The following is a 23,952-nucleotide window of genomic DNA, read 5'->3' as shown; positions in this document are numbered from 1 at the left end:
TGTATGCTATGTTTATTTTTTGTCTTTTGAAAATGTTGGTAATTTTATGTGTGCCTTTGTGTTTGTATGTCATTGTGTACCATATTGGGTCTTTTTTCACATTTTTCTGGTTACCCTGTGTAGTTGTTATGGTACTGAGTGATTGTGTTTGGTTCTGTTGTGGTGTTGTCTGTGGTTTGGTGCTTTTTTGTTTTATTTTGCTTTTAATTTTGTTGTTTAGCTTTGTGACTATGTTACTTTTCTATCACTTGTGCTGTCTGCATAATTATGTCAAGTTGCTTTTGGTGGTTTTCCCTGGAGAGTGGCACTGTGTTGAGTGTGTGGAGGATGTCGAAGTGCTGCTTCCTTTTTAGAGTGTGGATGGTTTGAGGATTGGGGAATGATGAAGTCCTTTGATATGGGTTTACAGTAAATTTCAAACATATGCTTATTGCTTTGTTTTTTGATTGTTACATCCAGAAAATTAATTTGGTTATTCTGTTCTCTCTCAATTGCGAGTTTTATATTTTTGTATACATCGTTGACATCAGTATGCAGTTTTTCAGTTTTTGTTGAATCTTGTCCATTATAATATGTTGTATTCTTTTGGTAATGCTTCTAAGAAAATGATATGTTCAATGTGGCTTATAAAAACTTTTGCCAAGGCTCCTGAAACTGGGCACCCCATTGGTTATCCATCAGATTATAAATAAACTTCGTTATTGAATTAGAAGTAATGTGGTTCTGTGACAAGATTTATTAATGTGAGTGTCTGATTAATCTGTTCTTCAAGGAGCTGACTGTAACTTTTAAGGTTTTATTTCTATTGATTGTGGTACTGGTATGGTGGCATACATGCTTTCTATATGAAATAAGAGGAATGTTGCTATGTCTGCGATTTTTATATATTTTATCTGTTGTGGTAGCTGTGTAGTATTTTTAATGATTTTGTCTTCTTGTGCTCTGAAATATTCAGACAGTAATTTTAACATGTATCCTACAAACTTATAACTGTGGGACTTTCTGAAATCCAGTATAGGCTTCACAGGAAGATTTGGTTTGTGGATCTTTGGTTGCCTTCAGAGAACAGGTGCACTGGGATTAATCTGTGTCAGCTTTTTTTTTTTTTTTTTGGACTATCCAGTGTGATGTATATAACATGTGTATACTTTTTTTCTGGAATCTGTTTGTTGGGTCTGATTTTAATTTTGCAATGGTATTTTGTGAGATCAATTCTTGTGTTTCTTCAATGCATTTTTCTTTGTCTATAAGTACTACTATATTCCCCATATATGCTTTTGAAACGTTAACATTTTCATTTTGAAGAATTTTCCTAAGTTTTCTGAGTGGTACAGATTCTGTGTTTTTTGCTGTTTTGGTAGTGTTGTCTTTCATTTCGGTTGTTACATTATGGATTTCTGTTTTACTAGTTCTCTAATTAGTTCGACGTTGAAACTGCTGGTTTAATTCCTATCGGCCTTTCTCGTTATGTTTTCTGATTCTCTTATTAGTTTTTCCGTGTAATCTTCATCTATTTCTGAATTGGCATTGTATTTTAATTCTTTCTCCAACAGTTGTCTTGCTTTACTGTTTAATTGTGTGTCTGTAAGGTAAAATGTCTTGGGTGGAATTTGCGTGTGTTTTTCTGGGTTTTGTGTAAAGTTACTGTATGGTGACGAATTTTTTGAATTGGCTAATCTTTTATCTATGAACTGTTTCCATTCTTTGTATAGCAGCTTTTGTGTGCCTTTCGAACTTATTGACCAGCTGCCTTGGAGTAAAAAAAGTCGAAACGTGTATGGGAGAAATAAATTACAGAGCAGCAAGAAGAGACGGTTTTTATTTACGAAAGTAATAACAGACCTTCAGACTATTGTTCTAACGTTCCATTTTCTAAAAGCACGCGAAAAGATGAACATTTATATCTCTCTGTACAAACAAAAAAAGGACGAAGACGATGAAGAGTAACAGAAAGAGAGATACATATACACTAAAGAACCAAAAAAATGGTACAGTTGCCTAATAACGTGTACGGCGCCCTCGAGCACACAGAAGTGCCGCAAAACGAACTGTCATGGACTCGACTAATGTCTAAAGCAGTGCTGGATGGAAGTGAGACCATGAAATCTGCAGGGCTGTCAGTAAGTCCGCAATAGTACAAAGGGATGGAGATCTCTTCAGTACAGGACTTCGCAAGGCACCACAGATATCCTAAATAATGTTCATGTCTGGAGAGTTTGGCGACCAGCGAAAGTGTTTAAACTCAGAAGAGTGTTCCTGGAGCCGCTCTGCAGCATTTCTCCACATGTGGGGTGTCGCATTTTCCTACCGGAATTCCCGAGTTCGTCGGAATGTAGGCTGGACATTAATGGATGTAGGTGATCAGACAGGATGCCTGTAAGAGTCGTATGTAGATGTATCAGGGGCCCCATATCACTCTAACTGCCCACGTCCCACACTATTACAGAGCATGCACCAGGTTGAGCAGTCTCCTGCTGATACGCAGGGTGCATGGATTCATGAGGTTGTCTTCATAGCCGTACATGTCCATCCGCAAAGTACAATTTGAAACGAGACTCGTCCGACCAGGCAACATGTTTTCAGTAATCAACAGTCCAATTTCGGTGTTGACGGGTCCAGGCGATGCGTAACGCTTTGTGTCGCAGCAGTCAAAGAGTTGGCCTTCGGCTCCGAAATCCCTTATCGATGCTCATTCGTTGAATGGTTTTGCAAGCTATCACTCGTTACGACCGACCATCGAAATATGCTGCAATCTGCGAAAACGTTGCATTTCTATCACGTTGAACGATTTTCAGTAGTCGTTGATTCTGTCTTGCAGGATGCTTTTCAGGCCACAGCGATATCGGAGATTTGGTGTTTTACCGGATTCCTGGTATTCACGGTACACTCGTGAAATGGTCGTACGGAAAAATCCCATCTTCATCGCTACCTCGGAGATGCTATGTCCCATCGCTCGTGCGCCGACTATAACACGACGTTCAAACTCACATAAATCATGATTACCTGTCATTGTAGCAGCAGTAACCGATCTAACAACTGCGCAAGGCACTTGTTGTTCTTTATTGGCCTTGCCGACCGAAGTACCGTATTCTGCCTTTTTACAAATCTCTTTATTTGACGATGCATGTCCATACCAGATTCTTTGGCGCTTCTGTGTATATAGATAGATAGATATACAGGGTGGTCCACTGATAGTGACCAGGCAAAATATCTCACGAAATAAATTTCCAACGAAAAAATTACAAGGAACGAAATTTGTCTAGCTTGAAGGGGGAAATCAGGTTGCGCTATGGTCTTCCCGCTAGATGGCGCTGCCATAGGTCAAACGGATATCAAATGCGGTTTTTTTTTTAAATTGGAACCCCCATTTTTTATTACATATTCGTGTAGTACGTAGAGAAATATGAATGTTTTAGTGGGACCACTTTTTTCGCTTTGCGATAGATTGTGCTATAATAGTGACAAACATGTGGCACACAAGTTTAGACGAACAACTGGTAACAGGGTGGTTTTTTAAATTAAAATACAGAACGTAGATACGTTTGAAAATTTTATTTAGGTTGTTCCAATGTGATACATGTAACCTTGTGAACTTATCATTTCTGAGAACGCATGCTGTTACTGCGTGATTACCTGTAAATACCACATTAATGCAATAAATTCTCAATATGATGTCCGTCAACCTCAATGCATTCGGCAATACGTGTAACGACATTCCTCTCAACAGCGAGTAGTTCGCCTTTCGTAATGTTCGCACTTGCATTGACAATACGCTGAGGCATGTTATCAGACGTTGTCGGTGGATCACAATAGCAAATATCCTTCAACTTTCCCCACAGAAAGAAATCCGGGGACGTTATATCCGGTGAACGTGCGGGCCATGGTATGGTACTCCGACGACCTATCCACATGTCATGTAATATGCCATTCAATACCGCTTCAACCGCACGCGAGCTATGTGCCGGTCATCCATCATGTTGGAAGTACATTGCCATTCTGTCATGCAGTGAAACATCTCGTTTTAACATCGGTAGAACATTGCGTAGAAAATACATTGCACAATTTAGGTGGCCATCGATAAAATGGGGGCCAATTATCCTTCCTCCTATACTGCCGCACCATACATTAACCCGCCAAGGTCACTGAAGTTCCACTTGTCGCAGCCATCATGGATTTTCCGTTGCCCAATAGTGCATATTATGCCGGTTTATGTTACCGCTGTTGGTAAATGTCGCTTCGTCGCTAAATATAACGCGTGCAAAAAATCTGTCATCGTCCCCTAATTTCTCTTGTGCCCAATGGCAGAACTGTACACGACGTTCAAAGCCGTCGCCATGCAATTCCTGGCACATAGAAATATGGTACGGATGCAGTCGATGTTGATGTAGCATTCTCAACACCGATGTGTTTGAGATTACCGATTGTCGTTCAATTTCTCTGCTACTGGTGCGAGGATTAGCCGCGACAGCAGCTAAAACACCTACTTGGGCATCGTCATTTGTTGTAGTTCATGGTTGACGTTTCGCATGTGGCTGAACACTTCCTGTTTCCTTAAATAACGTAACTCTCCGGCGAACGGTCCGGACACATGGATGATGTCGTCCAGGATACCGAGCAGCATACATAGCACACGCCCGTTGGGCATTTTGATCAAAATAGCCATACATCAACACGATATCGACCTTTTCCGCATTTGGTAAACGGTCCATTTTAACACGGGTAATGTATCACGAAGCAAATACCGTCCGCACTGGCGGAATGTTACGCAGTACCACGTACTTACACGTTTGTGACTATTACAGCGGCAACTATCACAAAGCGAAAAAAGGGGTCCAACTAAAACATTCTTACTTCTTTACGTACTACAAGAATACGTAATAGAAATTGGGGTTCCTATTTAAAAGAAAAAAAACGTAGTTGATATCAGTGTGAGCTATGGCAGAGCGATCTAGCGGGCCAACCATATTGCCATCTGGTTTCCCCCTTCAAGCTAGACGAGTTTCGTTGTTTGTAGTTTCTTCGTTTGATGCTTATTTTGTGAGATATTTGGACCGGTCACTATCAATGGACGACCCTGTATATACTTACTGTTTATTAAACCGGGAAACAGCCATAAACTGGCCAACAAAAGTCACCTAAGTTACAGCGTATGCGCGAAGTGGTGATGTCCCTTCTAATTAATATGAGTAAGAAAGGTGGCTGTACGCCATTTAGTGCAGACTTTTCCACAATGCATTTTGGACGATACAAATTACTGTAGAATATAAAGGATTAATTTGGATAGCGCGGCAACATGAATAATGCTAAGAAATTGGCAGCATTGAGACGAAACGGCATGTTGAGAGGTAATGCATAGTGAGATGTAAGTTGTGATTGTCATCTTTCGATAAATCTGATCCTAAAGCTCAAGTACAAGTCTTCGGAAATATTTTTATACTGAAGCGTGTGCAATAATCTCCATATTCGTTAGTAGATTTTGACTTTGACTTCATATACTTAAGCTTTCGTAGAACATGCGGTAATGCAGATGACTGGCAATAACTAGTAAGCGTTTCACGTGTGCTTGAGCACTTCCTAGTCAGAATTGTCGGGCATTCTCGTATTTGAGCTTTGAATTATGATCGAATTATCGTTCGTCCAGTCGCTAGGAAATTTGGATAGTGTGTGGCGGAGAAAAATGGCCTGCGTGTCACTAGGAAAGTTGATTTTGCGATAAATCTAAACAAATTTTAAACCCTAGTAGCATGATTCTATATAACTGAATCTTTTTTTTTCTAAATTCGCATGGTGAGCAATTTCGAGAGAAAGGAATGTAAGCTCAGATGGATAAAGGAAAGCATGGAACAGGCTACAAAATCCGTCATAAACAACGAGATATCAGTTCTGGATGCTTGATGTTCCTTGTACTAATGCACATAGAAGAGTGCAGTTAAAAAAGAAGGGAAATGTTAGAAATGGATTATTTGGTGTCTCACGTACCAAAACCAACTGGTGACACTAGGCATCCATCAGTATGTGGAGCAGATCTGCTGCAAACTGTAGCAGACAGGTTGAAATATTGGGAACCAAGGTGTTTTGAATCAACCCTGAGAGAATTGTGTGTTAAGAGGCTTTGTTAACTCAGAGAGAACTGCGTTACTGCATATTCCCATGCTAAATGTTGCAATATTGAGTTATCAGACTTATGGTCGGTAAAAATGCACCTGGCCAACTTTAAGCTGAAAGGCTGTGTAAAGTTAGAGCAGCAGGATTTGACAAGTAGGTAGTCAAGTTCTGTTTCCACGTTTTAGAAAACATTGTGACCGAGCTTGATCTGCATTATTGTCCGAGCTAATGGAGAGGGTTTCCTGTTTTTTAGCAGGCCACCTTCAATAGTAACAGAGAATAGCAAAAAGGGAATCGTCAGCTTAACAAGTGCTGAACGCAGGGAAAATATTATTATTGAAGTATATTGTACCTCCATAGGCACTTACGTATCCACGCTAGTGATATTTAACAATGTGCAACAAAAGCCCGAGGTGCAAAATTATCTTTACAATGTGTCTCTTCTAAGTACATGTGCGAGTGGCTGTATCGGTGAAGACGGATTTTTAAAATTCCTTGAAAACTTCGAGAAGATCCTGTACCAAGAAAAGTTTTTGTTGATTCGTGTGGTCACACTTTCCCATTCGTCCGTATCAGCCGCAGAATTATGTTTGTTCGGCTTACCTCACTATCGTACACACGTCCTGTATCCGCTTGTCCGCAGTCTTTTTAAGGTTCTAAGGCTTTACGACTATCAGTAGGCTACCATGTCGATGCATCGCAACATAGGGTCTGCTATCAGTAAATTGCACTTTGGACTACTTTTCACGAAGGTCTGGAAACGTACGGCGTCAGTTGAACTAGCGGTCTGTGGTTTCTCAGGCATTGGAATTTATTAAGACCACTAGTCACTGAGGACTTCGCCGCGTAAGACACTTACAACCATTCTCTTGAGTACAACATTCCTGCAGAACTATAACAGACGAACTCATCTCCATCTCATAGCAGGCAATGCACTTCACGCCTAAGGAGTGTCACACCACTTCTCCTGGAAATAATGAAATTGTTAAAGAGAAACATCAGACGATAGAAGACAAAGGGTCAAAACAGACTGAGAAGAGGAACTTGAACGAAAAAGAATCAATGAACCAGAAACGATCACTAGCATAAGATGCGAGGAAGAAAGCTAACGATGGAAGAACTCAATCACCATCAGGTTGCAGACCTCAGATCAGAGTAGTGAAGATGACTTGAAATTTGGATTTTGCAACTTTCTTCCAAAAAGGTGACTGGACCTGGTGTCAGAGTTGCATAACATGACACTACGAGCGTTTTGTTGAGGCAAAAGGAAGAAAACAGTTTGAAGGTGTTCGCTGTGTGTAAACATTTCAGTACTAGGAAAAACTGATATTAGTTATATCTTCTATGCTCGTGACTACGTATGAATGCTTCTTGTTTGAAGACAGTCATCTAGATTTGAAGTTAAACTAACATTTTACATGATATTTTCAGTTTATTTAGCATTATTCATATTTCCCCCCAAAATATATCAAAATTTCACCAATTTTATCGGTTCGTAAAATAGTGCTAGTAGATGGGGTAGCTAAAGTGTGATATTTATATTTCTTAAAAATTCTATAGATTTTTTAAATGTATATGTACTAATACAAGCGAAAGCCTCCGCTATTTTCATGAAAAATGTTGAAATATCTGAAATTATATAAATTACCTCTTTACTCTAACTTGAACAATTCCGGAAATATTCGGGATGAACAGCTTAGCTGAATAGGTCGCTATACAGTTTTATCTTTAGTTAATCTATATGCTACAATCTTTATAAAATAGCATTTAAATAAGAATTTACGGAACACAGTCTCTGATTTATATCTCAGTTCACATAAAATAACATTGTCATTGTAAAAATCGACTGGCACCAGAAATATATTACTACAAATATACGACACAAGTCCTTAGTGCTATATACAATCATGATTGCAACGCACTCTTTTCGCCTAACTGAATGGATCATATCTTTCATCATTTTATTTGGAATTCCATTCTCTGCCATTCTCTCCAAGTGTCCTAGACATCGTATTCGCTGTGATTTCACAAATTTTACTATGTCCCTGCCTTGTATTAACTCTTGTAATTCGGAATTGTAGCGTATTCTCCAGCCTTTCTTTAATAACTGTGCTCTACTTCATAAAGGCTCATGTCTGGAGCGCCGAACCGTGTGTAAACAAAAAATAGACTACTTGAAATCTGGATACAAAGAAAGTAGAACCATCTGAATTGTGGCACCATCGAATAATCTTGTGTACTGGTGGGCAGAACTTAAGGTCGAGAGTAGCTTCGCATGATATGTCGTTGCCAAGTATCATAGGTCGAAAATACTTAGACCAAACATAGCAAGAACTGGAGGGTACTGATAACCTCGCCGGTCAGCTCTGGTAAACCCGAAACTGACCCACAGAAAACTGCTGTAGTAGAGAAGGTAACTGAGTGGAATAGGCACAGAAACAAGCAGCAATTACTGCTATTCAAAGACAGTAATTACACTGAAGTCACCGCGATTCCAGAAGGTTCCCTCGACATTCAAAAAGGCTGGAGATGGTTCTTAACCCTTTAACAACAAGGTGAAGTTTCCTGACATAAACGGTAAGGTGGGGTTAGATCAGACACCACCCTCCAAATATCGATTTTTCGGGGTGAAATACAAAATGAATAATGGGAAAAAGTTTTATCATCAATTAAACACACATAATATTTGTTATAACAAGTTTTTTTATAGTCAATAAGTAATAATAGTACTTAGGAAAAAATAGGAATTTGATTAAAAAAAATACCTTAATAGAAATATTCTCTGTAAAATTATTGAAAACATAGTAAAAATCAATAGATTCAGTAATCAACTAGAAACTTGGGTGCTTTAGAAATTCTAAAGATAGGAACTAAATGAGAAACATCTCTTACTACTTGTAGAAAATAATTATAGTGTCCGCAGTTTCGAAATATAAAGTTCTCAATAATAAATGTCTTTGTGCACATAATGTAATAGGTGGTTTCTGAACAGTTTTCTGCATCGATATTGTCGCCATCCTCTGACTCAGCCTTCTGTCGGAGAAACTCCTCAGGAGTTCTAAGGAGTTGACGCGCTATTTTAGTAAGAAACTAGAAGAGAAAACAAAACTTAGATGTACTATAAACATCAATATGGGGTTGAATTCTCTCCACAAAAGAATCTAATACGGGTGACGTAAACAGTAATGTGGGGGTGGATCCAACCCGAGCGCTGGTCATGTAGGTTTCGGATACAGAGGGTAGCTGCAGGCCACTCACCAGACTGGCGTGGCCTCCCCGGCGTTCTCGGGACGACTGGATGGTAGGGTAGCTGGAACCACAGCGCTCTCAGAAAAGGGAGTGGCGAGTTATAAACAAAACAGACTCGCTGGGCTCGGATCCAACCCCAACCTTACTGTCAGAGGGTTAATAGGTTGCGTGAGCCCCACAGATGGCAGCGCACACGCTGCAGCAGTGCTTCTACTTTCGCCACTGTGTACGTGATGAGATTTTCGGGTGATAGGGCGTACCTTTACTCCACCAATTATCCTCTTGTTCCAAGAGCTCCTCCACCGTGGTTTCGGGATGGTATCACGCACCGTAATCCGCAAAAATGAAGTCAGCGCCGAGTGCACCCTAGAAAAGACGGGGAAGCAGTCTATACTGCAGGATTATAACAACGTTGACTGGTGAGTATATCGTGTTCAAAGATTTGGTCAGTATGCAAATCCCACATTATGCCTCCATACACTCTAACAAATGGATTACAAAAACAATCATGTTCGACCAAGTTTCAAGTTTCGTTGCATGTTCCCACCTCTTGGAATTCGAAGGTACGTTCAGAACCGCTATTCAGTGTGAATCTACTCTCATCCGAGAAAACCACGCGAACCCACTCCTTACTGGTATAACTGATAAGCAAGTTGTTGCAGTCTTCAGTCCATAGACTGGTTTGACGCACCTCCCCCTTCTACTCTATCCTGAGCAACCTTTTTTATCTCCAAGTAACTACTGCAGCCTACATCCTTATAAATCTGTTTAGTGTATTCATTCTTGGTCTCCCTCTACAAGTTTTACTCTCCACGCTGCCCTCCAATACCAAATTGGTGATGTCTTGATGCCTCAGAACGTATCCTACCAACCGATCCCTTCTTCTAGTCAAGTTGTGCCACAAATTACTCTTCCCCAAATTCGATTCAGTACCTCCTCATTAGTTACGTGATCTACCCATCCAAACTTCAGCATTCGTCTGTAGCACCACATTTCGAAAGCTTTTATTCTCTTCTTGCCTAAACTATTTATCGTCCATGTTTCGCTTCCATACATGGCTACAGTCCATAGAGATAATTCCAAAAAAGACTTCCTGACACTTGAATCTACACTCATTGTCGACAAATCTTTCTTCTTCAGAAACGTTTCCCCTGCCATCGCCAGTCTACATTTTATGTATTGTCTACTTCAACCATCATCAGTTATTTTGCTCCAGAAATAGCAAAATTCCTAATCTAATTCTCTGCGCATCACCCGATTTAACTCGACTACATTCCATTATCCTTGTTTTGCTTTTGTTGACGTTCATCTTATATCCTCCTTTCATGACTCTGCCCATTCGTTCAACTCCTCTTCCATGCCTTTTGCAGTTTTTTACAGAATTTCAATGTCATCGGCAAACCTGAAATTTTTTATTTCTTCTCCATGGATTTTAATCCCTACTCCAAATTTTGCTTTTGTTTCCCTTACTGCTTATCAATATACAGGCTGAATAACATCGGGGATAGGCTACAACAATGTCTCAGTCCTGTCCCAACCACTGCTTCCCTTTCATGTCCCTCGACTCTTATAACTGTCATCTGGTTTCTGTACAAATTGTAAATAGCATTTCGGTCCCTGTATTTCATCCCAGCCACCTTCAGAATCTGAAAAAGAGTTTTCCAGTCAACATTGTCAAAACCTTTTTCTAAGTCTGCAAATGCTAGAAACTTAGGCTTGCGTTACCTTAATCTGTCTTCTAAGTCGTAGGTTTAGTATTGGGTAACGTGTTCCAACATTTATATGGAATCCAAATTGATCTTCCCAGTGGTCGGCTTCTACCAGTTTTTCCATTCGTCTGTAAAGAATTCGTGTTAGTATTTTACAGGCGTCACTTCTTAAACTGATAGTTCGGTAATTTTCACACCTTTCGGTGCCTGCATTGTTTGGGACTGGAATTATTATGTTCTTCTTGAAGTATGAGGCTATTTCGCCCGTCTCATACATGTTACTCGCCAGATGGTAGAGTTTTGTCGGGGCTTGCACTCCCAAGGCAATCAGTAGTTCTAGTGGAATGTTGTCTACTCCCGGAGCCTTGTTTCCACTTAGCTCTTTCAGTGCTCTGTCAAATTCTTCACGCAGTATCATATCTCCCATTTCATCTCCATCTTCGTTCTCTTTTATTTTCATAATATTGCCCTCATTTACATCGCCCATGTATAGATCCGCTGTGTTATCCTTCCACTTTCCTGCTTTCCCTTCTTTCCTTAGAACTGGTTTTCCATCTGAGTTCTTGATATCCATACAAGTAATTCTCTTTTATCCAAAGGTTTCTCTAATTTTCCTGTAAGCAGTACCTTTCTTACCTCTAGTGATATATGCCTATACATCCTTACATTTGTCCTCTAGCCATCCTTGCTTAGCCATTTTACACTTACTGTAGATCTTATTTTTGAGACACTACTATTCCTTTTTGCCTGGTTCATTTACTGCGTTTTTATATTTTTTTCTTTTCATCAATCAACCTGATTATCTCTCCCATCCCCCAAGCATTTCTACTAGCTCGAGTCTTTTTACCTACTTGATCCTCTGCTGTCTTCACCATTTCATATCCCGTTGCTACACATTCTTCTTCTGCTGCATTTCTTTCCCCCGTTCATGTCAATCGTTCTTTAATGTTCTGTCTGAAACACTCTACAAACTCTGGTTCTTTCAGATTATCCCTGACCCATTTTCTTAAATTCGAACCTTTTTGCAGTTTCTTCAGTTTTAATCTACAGTTCATAACCAACAGTTTGTGGCCAGGGTCGACATCTGCCCCTGTAAATATCTTACAATTTAATGCGTGGTTCCTAAATCTCTGTCTTACCATTACAGAGTCTATATGAAACCTTCCAGTGTCTCCAGGCCTCTTCCATGCATACAGCCTTCTTTCTTGTTTCGTAAACAAAGTGTTAGGTATCATTAAGTTATGCTGTGTGAAAAATTCTGCCATACGGCTTCCTCTTTCATTCGTTACCCCATTCCATATTCACCTACTACTTTTCCCTCTCTTTCTTTCCTATTATTGAATTCCAGCTCCCATGACTATTAAATTTTCGTCTCCCTTCAGTACCTGAATAATTTGTTTTATCTCATCATACATTTCTTCAATCTGTTCGTCATCTGCGGAGCTAGTTGGAATATAAACTTGTACTACTGTGGAAGGCATGGGCTTCGTGTCTATCTTGGTTACAATAATGCGTAGTAGCTTACCCGCTCTCCTATTTTGTTTTCATTATTAAACTTACTCTTGCATTACCCCTATTTGACTTTGTATTTATAACCCTGTGTTTACCTGACCAGAAGTCTTGTTCCTCCTGCCACCGAACTTCACTAATTTCCACGGTATCTAATTTTAATCTATCCATTTCCCTTTTTAAAAGTTCCTAACCTACCTCCCCGATTAAGGGATTTGACATTTCACGCTCCGATACGCCAGCTTTCTTTCTCTTGATAACGACGTCTTCCTGAGTAGCCCCCGCCCGGAGATCCGAATGGGGTACTATTTTACCTCCGGAATAGTTTACTACAGAGATCGCCATCATCATTTAACCACACAGTAAAGCTGCCTGCCCTCGGGAAGAATTACGGCTGCAGTTTCCTCTGGTTTTCACCCCTTCGCAGTACCAGCACACCAAGGCCGTTTTGATTAATGTTACAAGGCCATATCAGTCAATCAAAAATGCTGCTGCCCCTCTTCAGGAACAATACGTTTGTCTGGCCTCTCAACAGATACCCCTCCGTTGTGGTTGCGCCTACGGTATGGCTATCTGTATCGCTCAGGCAAGCAAGCCTCCCCAACAATGGCAAGGTAAATTTTTCATGGGGAGAGGATGAAGTAGGATCTTCAAAGCAGGTGCCTACCTGAGTGAGTCTATACGGAACACAAGGTGATGCTGATGAGACGAGGCCACCATCCCTACGCAATGACGGTGCCTCTGCGTAGCATACGCAATCACGGTGCCACTGCGTAGCATGAAACTGCGTACCTCAGAGTCAAATGTGTTTGCAATTACATCCACTGTTTGACTTAGGCTCCATCTTGCCTGCTGCACGTGTAGCTGTTATTGCTGCTGTAGTTCAATGTGGTCGACAAACCTCTCTCCCTCAGGCAGTACTGCCTCTGCTTCGGAACAACCCCGATGCACCTGAAACACCATCTCGAGAACACCACACTCCTGTGCTACACTCGTTAAATTTTATCCTTCATCCAGATTCCTAATGATTCATTTCGATGTTAAGGAATCCAAAGGTGGTCTCCGGAACGTGATACAATGAAGAAAACTACAACAATGGACTGTAAATACTCGTCGATTGACACACACTATCTTTCCCCGTCCCTTCAACTGCTTGGCGTTGCTGAGCCAGCCACATTTGACGTCATCGTCACGTTGACCTCACGTAATGTGTTGTCCAGGTTTCTGTCCACCACTGCGAGACCTCTGGCAGCATGCAGGGAACGAAGCCTGTCAAAGGTCATTACCATACATCAGGTTATAGAAACATCGGCAACAGTAAGATTTCCCTTAGTAGCGAAAGGAAAGAGAGACTGGAAACAGTAGTTAAGAAGAGGAAGTCAGATTAAAGAGGATGTAAGACGTAAAGATTTGCAGTGAGATGGAAACATTAACTCGGGACAGGAAGACACACAGAACAGCAAGTCACCAGTCAAAAGACCGACAAGGTACAATAAGTAAAACTTGCAGAATTTCCGCTGAGGAGAAGCAAAACACTGAATTATCGTGTAGTCTTCGATTTGACCGATATGCAGGGTGTTTATAATTAAAGTTAAACTTGCAAACCGACGTAGAAATAACACGACTGGTCAGAATAACGTCAAATTGCAACAGAATATTATCGCAGATCGGGCAAAACGAGTAGCAGAAGACAAACAAATGGGTACAAATTTTAGCAATAGATGGCGCTATAAGCGTCATAATTTAATAGTGATCGCTTACAAATGGCAATTTAATCATTCAACAATGCCTAAGCTGTGCGTGTGACGTTAAACAGACTGTACTACTCAGTGTGCGAGGGTGTACAGGTCTGATACTGTTAGTTACGTATGCCCATCCACCGCTGCAAGGTCATATCACAGCGGATCGGAAATACCGGGTTTTAATTGTCTTGAGGCCAAAAGTCGCATAAAAAGCATCAACCACTAGTAGGATTATTAATGTTCGTGTGGCGCAAAACGTTTTCAATTGCTGTCCAGCGTTTTCTGCAACAATCAGATGCGAAAGGACGAAAAGCCGTGTACCTGACGTGTTTACACCAACGTCAGTGGGTCGTGCGCGTGGCAGGTGTTGTCATTTCCATATTCTGACACATACAGCGCCATCCATTGATCAATTTTCATATTATTTGTTTTCTTGTGGCATAAGTTTTCCGCTTTCTCAGACAATATTCCATCGCAATTTGACGCCATTCTGACCGGCGGTGTTATTTATACACGGTTTGGAAAGTTAAACTTTAATTATAATTACCCTGTATTTTACTCCAATATGTCCTTATCCTTCTAGTTACCGGATACGAAATACTGACAGCACCTCGTTAGCTTATAGGCACAAGTAGTTCTCCTTCAGACTAATGATTGTTGATGTTGTACTTTTACGTGATGAAGAAAGTGAAACTCTGTCTATATATTTATTCATGTTTGACTCATTATAGGGAATCACAGCATGAAGTATTGATATTTATATAACAGTTTGTATTGGAATAAAACAGAAGGCAATAAACTCTACTACAGATATAAATATCAGATTTATTGATATGTTATTAAGTATTGTAGTCTCTGTCTGATACTGAAATTGTGAAACTACTATTAACGCAAGTCCTCTTTTGTTTTTCAGCGTGACGAGAAATGAGGAAAAGTAACCCGGTTCCAGTCAGTGTGATGGACTGTCCAACTGAAGCACGTCGGTTACCAATCGAACGTGGCTGTCACGTGTCTTGCAAATAAAGAACATCTTTATATGAGCTTTATTTTAGAATAATTAAAGATATTTATTAATAACATAATAATATCTTTTCCTGAAATGCTAAATATATTGGTTCCTCAGAATTTTTAACAGCGTCAGTATTCTGAGTAATAGAGAAAGCAATGAGCCGATGAAGCTTCTCCATTAACAACTTGATGGTCTGTCATAATAGCTACACCAGACATGTAATTATTTATACATGAGCAATAGGCTTTGTTAAGATTGGGTGATTTCAAGTTAAATATTCATTTAAAGTAACGGAAAAACGTGGCATTCATTTGTCACTCATTTGTTATGTGTGATATATATATAAGCATGTGAGAACAAGAATCTGTAACCAAATATCCTCAGCGATGACGTATTGCATAATGTTGGTATACGGCATACACATGAATTGCCTGTTATTGTCGTCAACAACATCAAGTTACATACGTACACTGCGAATCAGATTCAGTTACCTATTAAAAACGATTATGAACGGTGTTACATTTCGGCTGCTTTTGTAGAATTGCAGTGATGGCCACAGATATGCCGTTATCCCATAGATCGCACACGACACTGAAAACTACTTAGCACTGTCGTTATTAGATATCATTTTCTTGGATGATATAAGAAACTCTGACCAAGTGATTCCATCCAATGAAGGGCGGGGAGGGAATGAAATTTTAGCTCTGTAGCGGAGTGCACGCTGACGTGAAACTTCCTGGCAGGTTAAAATTTCGTGTCGGAGTGAGAACCAAACTCAGGACTTACGCTTTTCATGGACAAGTACTCCATCGATTTAGGTATCCAAGCATGACTCACAGGTCGTCCTCACAGTCTGTCAGTTAGTACACGAGGTACTGGCAGAAGTAAAGGTGTGACGAGGGATCGTGAGTTGTGCTTGAGTAGCTCAGTCTGTAGGACACTTGCCAGCTAATGGCAAAGTCCCGAGTTCGACGCTCTGTCCGGCACACAGTTTTAACCTGCCATGGTTTCATATTGACGTAACAGAGTGTGACATACTGTTGTATGAAGTAGTCATTGCGGTCATGTTGTCAGCAACGAGTGAAAAGTAGTTGTTTTAGCAGAGACTTGGCGCGGTGACTATCGGGAGTGATTTTCTCTATGTAGCCATCCTAGACAAAGCTTAGCTCGCACACGAATGTGTACTCAGTGCATCTACATAATCGACACTATATTGTTAGGTTCAAATATCAGGAGTTGTTTGTACCCTTTCAGTGACAAGACTGTTTCGGTTTGGTTATTTATGCATATATCCTTCGCTGTACAAATACTACCGTGGTGTCCATGGTAATGTCTCCATTTGTACTGAAGCTGCAGTCAGTGTGACAGTAATACATACTTACCATATAACTCATATTCGGTTGCGAATAGTGAGAGCAGACGAGATGCCGCATAGTCTTCTCACAGAAATGAGAACAGCAAATAGGCGTCAGTGAACTATGTTACAACGGTGGAATTCAAGAGTCAGAACTTCTAAAACGGAACGCAAGAGGCATAACATACGGTCCTGTGTAGAAGAAGTAGGAGGTATGTACGCCTGCAGGCCCCTTCGTTACACGTCGCTGTTGAAAACGGACACAGCGCCACGACACACACACAAATTTGAATATAGCGAACAGCAGATACGGGAATGACCGGACGGACAGTTCGTAATTTTGTAAAAAGAATAGAGAAAAAAAGGCCCCAGGGGATTCGAACACACATCTTCCCCTTCGCAATCAAACTCCGTGACTGTATGACCACGACTCATATCTCATTTCGGTCGCTCGATATTGCACATATTAAACTTGTAACGTTCACAGTTTCTATTTTTCTTCTTTTTTCATAGTTCAGAAAGTCTTTTTACTGTTTTCGAGTTTGATCTGTGTTCAGTCAGTTTTTGATGGGCTATTCTACCGGCCAACTTACTCCAAAATCTGAGGGGTGTGCGATGAGGAGTTTCCCTTGTTGGGAAAGTGACAACAATAAGCAGAATATGTAATTTGATCATATAATTGTTACCAATATCAAGTTAACATCGGACATAAGCCACTTAGCTTCTGAGAATTATATGCACATGAAATTATAATATGAGCAACCAGCAACATCGTAACATGAGCTAACCTGTTGGCAATACTGACTGAATCGACTGCAAAATGTTACTGATTGAATGGTAAGAACCCTCCTCTGTAGCCGAGCGGTTCTAGACGCTACAGTCTAGAGCTGCGCGACCGCTGTGGTAGGAGGTGCGAATCCAGCCTCGGGCATGGATGTGTGTGACGTCCTTAGGTTACTTAGGTTTAAGTAGTTCTGTTCTAGGGGACTGATGTCCTTAGGACTTAAGTCCCATAGTGCTCAGAGCTCTTTGGAGCCTACTCTGTAACCATTATCATGGCTTAACAAAAGCACAGTAACATTGTAATATTTCCATTAGTGACTGGAGAGGCATATGCTGAGTAATATATCGACGCAGTCTCCAGTACACATTGGACTTACATGAGGTATTCGGATATGGTACCACTGACGTTACAATCTAAGATAGCAGCCACTTGACCTGAAAAAGTGAAACGTCAGTGGATCTTACTAATGATGTCACCATCCTTATCAAAGACGTCATCAAGCCATGCACCCGTCCCTTCCCTTCTTCTGTACCCTTCCCCACCATACTCTAATCAAAGTGTAATACTAAAATTACAATGAGACAGCCAATCACGGTAAAGTATTAACGAATAAACCAATATATGAAATATATTTAAAAATCCCAAGAGGGCAGATATGGCCAATTTGTGCTTTTTACCCCTCCCACTCATCTCCAGTGAGACAGTCGTATGAGTAGAAAGGACGCAAAGTTTCGAAGATATGAAGTAAAAACTTTACTTAACCTCCATTTCAATACGGGGAAGGAAAAAAATATGCAATATTTGTACATTCCAAATGCATTTAGCCTACACATGTCTACCTCTGCTTTTAATCTGCACAATACTGATCAATCTGAACGGTGTAAAGTTGCATAACAGAAAACTAAATGTATACTCTCCATTTCAAAGCAGAACTGTGAGAAGTTACTCTACATGTTACAGCCAAATTGTAGAAAATTCCCCTCCATTTAACAAACTGACCACCATATTACTTCCTTTCTGTAACAGACGACTCTCTACATTATAGCAAAACTGCGGCAAATTGCTCTCTATATTAAACCAAACTCGCAACAAATTGTCCATGTTACAGTGAAACTATAACAAGTTATGATATGTATTATAGCAAAACTGTAAGGTATTCCCAGAACAGTAACAAACTGTGTTCTGTGCTACAGTAAAATTGGAACTAAATACAGTGAGTCCAGATTGCAAATGCAGTTTATCTTCAGAATATGGTAACCAACTTCAGTCACACACATTTCATTATCAGAATAGTAATTTCCCCACTGGTGGTGAGTGCAGTCAACTCAAGAAGCAGCTGTGGTCAACTCCAGTTGACAAAATGTGCTTCTTGCACTTAGCACAGCTATGTACATCGAATCCACCTCTCTCAAGAATGCGGAAATCACTAGTCAGAAGATAGTCTGTTTACGACTGAACTCAGTTACCATACAACAAAGAGGAAGAGCATTTTCGATCTCGACTGGTTGTTGACACTGCTGCATTAAAAAATTGTTATGCATGAAATTTCACTACACGTAACAAATAGAGCCACATTACAAAAAAACTACGTGAACTTGCTTTTGAAGTTACAACAAATACTTTCACAAGTTGCCCTAACTGTAAAGAATTTTTCTCCACATTACAGCAAACTGTGACAAATTTAGCAGGCTAAAACAAAAGAGTAATAATTCTTCCACCTGTATCGTCTTGCTCCAAAACTGGTTAAAATTGCCCTCCATGATACACCAAAACTAACAAATTACCGAAGACCTTTAAAAAATTTTCGCAAATTTGTAACAAACTGCATCCGTTTTCTTTTCAGTTACGGATATAAATCAAACAATTATACCAAAACAGCGCTACACATAATCATGTTACATGAAATTTTACATTTTGGTCCCACATTGATGGTCAGTAGCAAATGATGGGCAGTGCAGAATAATGATCAGTAGATCGTGATGGTCAGTGGGGTGTGATGATCAGTGGATAAACATAGTCAGTGGAGAATGGTGGTCAGTTTACTGAGTGAGCAACGTCACCCTGAATGCTGTTGGATGGCACAATGATACGACCACGCTGCCTACGCCTGTGTAAATACATCTGAATTTTATCGCAAAATATTTTTACTTTTCTTTATTGTGAACTGTGCCTTGGCATTGAATTTGATCTGACAGATGTGTGAGTGCACAAAATATTTCCATATTTCTATGATTTACAAACCGCAGTAAATTTCATATATTTGCAGCTCTGCCTCGTCATTAACCTCTTCGCTGCCATAATCGAACTCTTTGCATTCCATGCCGAGGCTGCTTTTGTTATGGCTGTATTGCTCGTACAATTCTAGCACCTCTGCTCACAGACGGCATTCCGGCCAAGATGAAATGCTTATCCTATTTTTCGAAAACTATTAAGTGGAGAAAGTGAATTTTCGTCCATCTTACAGTCTGATATCTTCTCTCGATAAAGAACCGAATTTCCTTTCGTTATCCATTGCACTTACTCGGCTACATCATATTAAGTAATATACTGCACGAATTTTTAGAGTTCGCAAAGATAAAAAAGCATTGCGTAAACTTTGCATGTGGTTCATTTGACCTCCTACATCACAGTTAAGGAAATGTAGACAAGATCAAGAACTTTTGTTTGAAACTTAGAGAAGAAGGATATCTAATATTCTTCTCGTATTATTCGCTTTAATATCCGAAGAATGGTCGCATGCCTCGCGCCCATTCACTTCCTTGCGTATCGCGAATCATGTGGTCATAACAATCGTCGTATCTCAAACGATTCAAGATACCGAGATTATCTACAAATGACAGCATACAATGAGGCACATATTTAGTATGACAAACACTCGACTCTTTTTTTGTTCACCGAGATGGAAAATCCAAGCGGCGCACGTATACACGTCCACTAAACCTGAGGAACAGCGTAACAGAACTTGGATACACGTCGAAAACAGAGAAAGAGTTAAACATCGTCCCTCATGTGTACTTACACAATATGAAACACTCCACTCCCAGCTGCTGACACCAACTCCAATGTTGACTCAACACTGTACAAATGTCCCAAAGAGAAATAATCAAGGTTTGTAGTTAGTAAAACACACACACACACACACATACATGTATGTCATTGGCATCAGAGTGTCATTCGCATCAGAGGAGGACCACTTGCTGCATGTGTTCCTCTGCAGGAATTACCTCCTTATGTCTCCAATATCCTGCTTACATGTAAGCCAGCTGGGTCTACGAAGAGGGAGATACAGTGCATGAAATCTCAAAAACTTGAAGTTGAATGAAGAAGAAACAACAGCGGGATTTAGGAAGAGAAGAAAAAAAACGAAAACTACTCTAAACATAAAAATCTATGTAAGAAACCTTTTTTCAACAATGTTTTTACAAAATCATTTTTATACTCATGTTCTTACATAACATGCTGTTACATACAGTGGTCTTAAATTCGAACATTACTTTCGAAGATCACTCAGCTACCACTTTTTGACAACTCTGCAAGGTCACCATACAGGAGACGCAAAAGTAAGCAATTTCTAAAGATTGTTGACACTGGTAACAAATAAGAAAAGAAATATTCTTGTACAAAACCTTCGTTAAATTTATGTTTATATTTACGCACTGAAAACAACTCTTTCATTTTTTGGTGTAGTTTTAATAACATCTAGATTAACTTTAACTTGCAATTGACATCTATAACTTGCAATTGACATCTATATCTCAGGGTGTTCCCTCCCCCCCCCCGCCCCCCCCCCCGGCCAAAAAAGTTGAGAAGGCTCACATATTTAAGCACAGTAAATGGAGTAATCTGAATGCAACTGGGGAACACTAGATCTCCTCATTTACTGTAAATATCAATGTAAAGCGGCCGTGAGTTGGAGTACTCTCAGCAAAAATGGATCGTCAAACGCGTACAATATTACAAAATGTACAGAAAATTTCTTTATAAACATCTATTTCCATTTCGATCTGCTTCAAAAGGATGATTACATTGTATCTCAATATTATGGACTGGACATTGTGCACCTAGCGACAGGAAAACTACTTGCGGTATCTGAAACCAATGGAATAACGACATATAACGAATACTGATTTACAAAATTTATAAACTTAAAATTCTGTACCAAAATTCAACAAGAAGGTGGAGCAGAGTAGCTGATACATATGCTCAGTAAGATGTGAAATGCCTTAAAAGTAGTTTAACGGAGGAAATAAAAGAAAAAAATCAAAACTGAAAAGTATTTTCAACTAGAGAATTTCGAGATTGAACAGAGCTAACTGCTGTATTCAAAGATGAGAAGTCTTACAGGAAAAAAACTGCATATTTATTAGAATTCCGGAAAATCCCATTTTTGTATTTCTCATATTACTGACTGGAAAAAATAAGTGTTTTCTACTTAGATTTAAACTGCATGTAGAAAATTTAGCTGGATGTTATTAAAACTACCCAGACAAAAGCAAAGGAGCTTTTGTTTTCTGCATGTAACTGTACTAATAAAGCGTCTGTATAGTAGTACTTGTTTCCATATTAATTAACGTCTCAGAAATCCAAAAGTCTCCTTCCTGTAACAGTCTGAATGTGTCGTATGGACTGTCATCTTGGGAAACAACTGATAGTACATAGTCGAATGAGCTTCAGTAGTATAGCTACTAGTTGGTTGAAAACATAGCAAACTTCGTTTGTTACCTCTATGATAAGGATAGTGATGTCACTGATAAGAGTGCTCCTGAATGTAGGCAACCCATACTAACACATACACTTTTACAGATCAAGTGGGCGCCATTTTGGATTGTGCTATCTAAACTTAAACACCGGATTTAAGCGCAAAGTGCGCTGGAAGCTACATAAATATATTACTAATGCTGTAATCCACCGTCTCATACGGCATTTAGCACACACATTTATTGACAGTGATTTCTTGTGAATGAGCAAACATGTCTCATCATATTACACAAACTTACACACTCAATTTGCAGTCAAATGTTCATACATTATGTGTATGATTAGAGCAGTTGTGTGGGTTTACGTTATTGATGGGTACACTGTTGCACAATTCTTGAAGTCCCAATTCATCTGTTCGATATGTATCAAAGTCCCATCCATTTAAAAAACTACTACTGTTCAAACATAAGCACTTCTACCTTCCGCCACTTTCAGCACTACTTAGTACCCATCTGTCTTATTTCAGGTGGGCGCGTCTTCACCAAATGAATCTTAACTTCCTATGAGAAACAGATAACACACAAACAAATAATACATTATTAAAAAAATTACCTACCTTTGTGTGCGCATTTTCAAACCGCTACACCTAGTTTTCACTGCAGGAGGTATTCCCATAAGGAAAGGAAACGGTTCAAGACACAAAAGTACATCGTTTCAGATGTCACGTTGTTCATTTTTATCCCATCTATGAAAGAGTAAAGATCCCTATTGAGAATGTGGTCTTATCATTTGCCATTCTCTTCAACCAGAAGCTATTCAACGCAATGTGTATATCATGAAGAAATTTCTTGTGACTTTTGTCAGAGTCTGGCGTCTCCAAATTTATTGTTGCACCATAATCTTTACAGACGCTCAACCTGCACAAGACTTCGCAAAACGTCTCCCAAATCGCCTCAGTAACTAACACATCACTCCACTTAAACGGTTCATCTCCTAGAGGAAAACCAACTTCAGTTTGACAACATTACTCTTAAAAAATTGTTCAAATGGTTCTAAGCACTATGGGACTTAACATCTGAGATCATCAGTCCCCTAGAACTTAGAACTACTTAAACCTAACTAACCTAACGACATCACACACATCCGTGCCAGAGGCAGGATTCGAACCTGCGACCGTAGTAGCCAGGTGGTTCCGGGCTGCAGCGCCTAGAGCCGCTCGGCCACCACGGCTGGCATTACTCTTCACGTTCACTACATTGCAGTCTAAGTCCATAACTCCTGCGTGCTCAACAAAATGTCAACAAATAAAATCGTATGAATTACCAAAGCCGGTACCCCTACTTGCTTCTGCACTTCAACACTTTTTCGTACAGTTGCCCTTCCTACCTATACAGACCTGTGACAAGTTGACACACTCAACACAGACACCTGGCCATCAGTTTGTAGAACACAATACGACAGGACACGATTCACGTCGATTAGAAACAGTGGGTTTATCAAGAATTTAACATTTTCATAGAAAGGACCTTCACGTCTTACAAATCCTACACGTTAAAATATTCATAGCTGTTGTTTGTTCTATTAGCAGCACATGAATTGGCTTCAAATAGATATTTGAGCGACATCTTCCCAATTAGGAGTAAAATCCATTTCGTCTGACAAATATTTCTTATTTTCATACACGTTTTTCTTAAAATCTGTGAATCAGCCAGTAACTTATAATGTTCTCACTCTCAACGTCCTCAAATCTAGTTCAGAGGTAGTCAACAATTTTTATATACTGTTAACTTTTG

The 23,952-nt window shown here is 39.8% G+C and overlaps 1 long non-coding RNA gene across 3 annotated transcripts in view; it reads left to right on the top strand.

Annotated features, from left to right (window-relative positions):
- Positions 1-15,360, top strand: part of LOC126354300 (uncharacterized) — a 132,110-nt gene extending 116,750 nt beyond the window's left edge. For all 3 annotated transcript variants that reach the window (XR_007565292.1, XR_007565294.1, XR_007565293.1), the window contains one exon: positions 15,228-15,360. This is a non-coding gene — a long non-coding RNA (uncharacterized LOC126354300). The remainder of the gene's footprint in view (positions 1-15,227) is intronic.
- Positions 15,361-23,952: the final 8,592 nt, after the last annotated feature.

This window comes from Schistocerca gregaria, chromosome 3 (assembly GCF_023897955.1).
Source record: "Schistocerca gregaria isolate iqSchGreg1 chromosome 3, iqSchGreg1.2, whole genome shotgun sequence".
Lineage (NCBI taxonomy): Eukaryota > Metazoa > Arthropoda > Insecta > Orthoptera > Acrididae > Schistocerca > Schistocerca gregaria.
The sequence above is the reverse complement of the archived record's forward strand: the minus strand, read 5'-3'. Positions and strand labels throughout refer to the sequence as shown.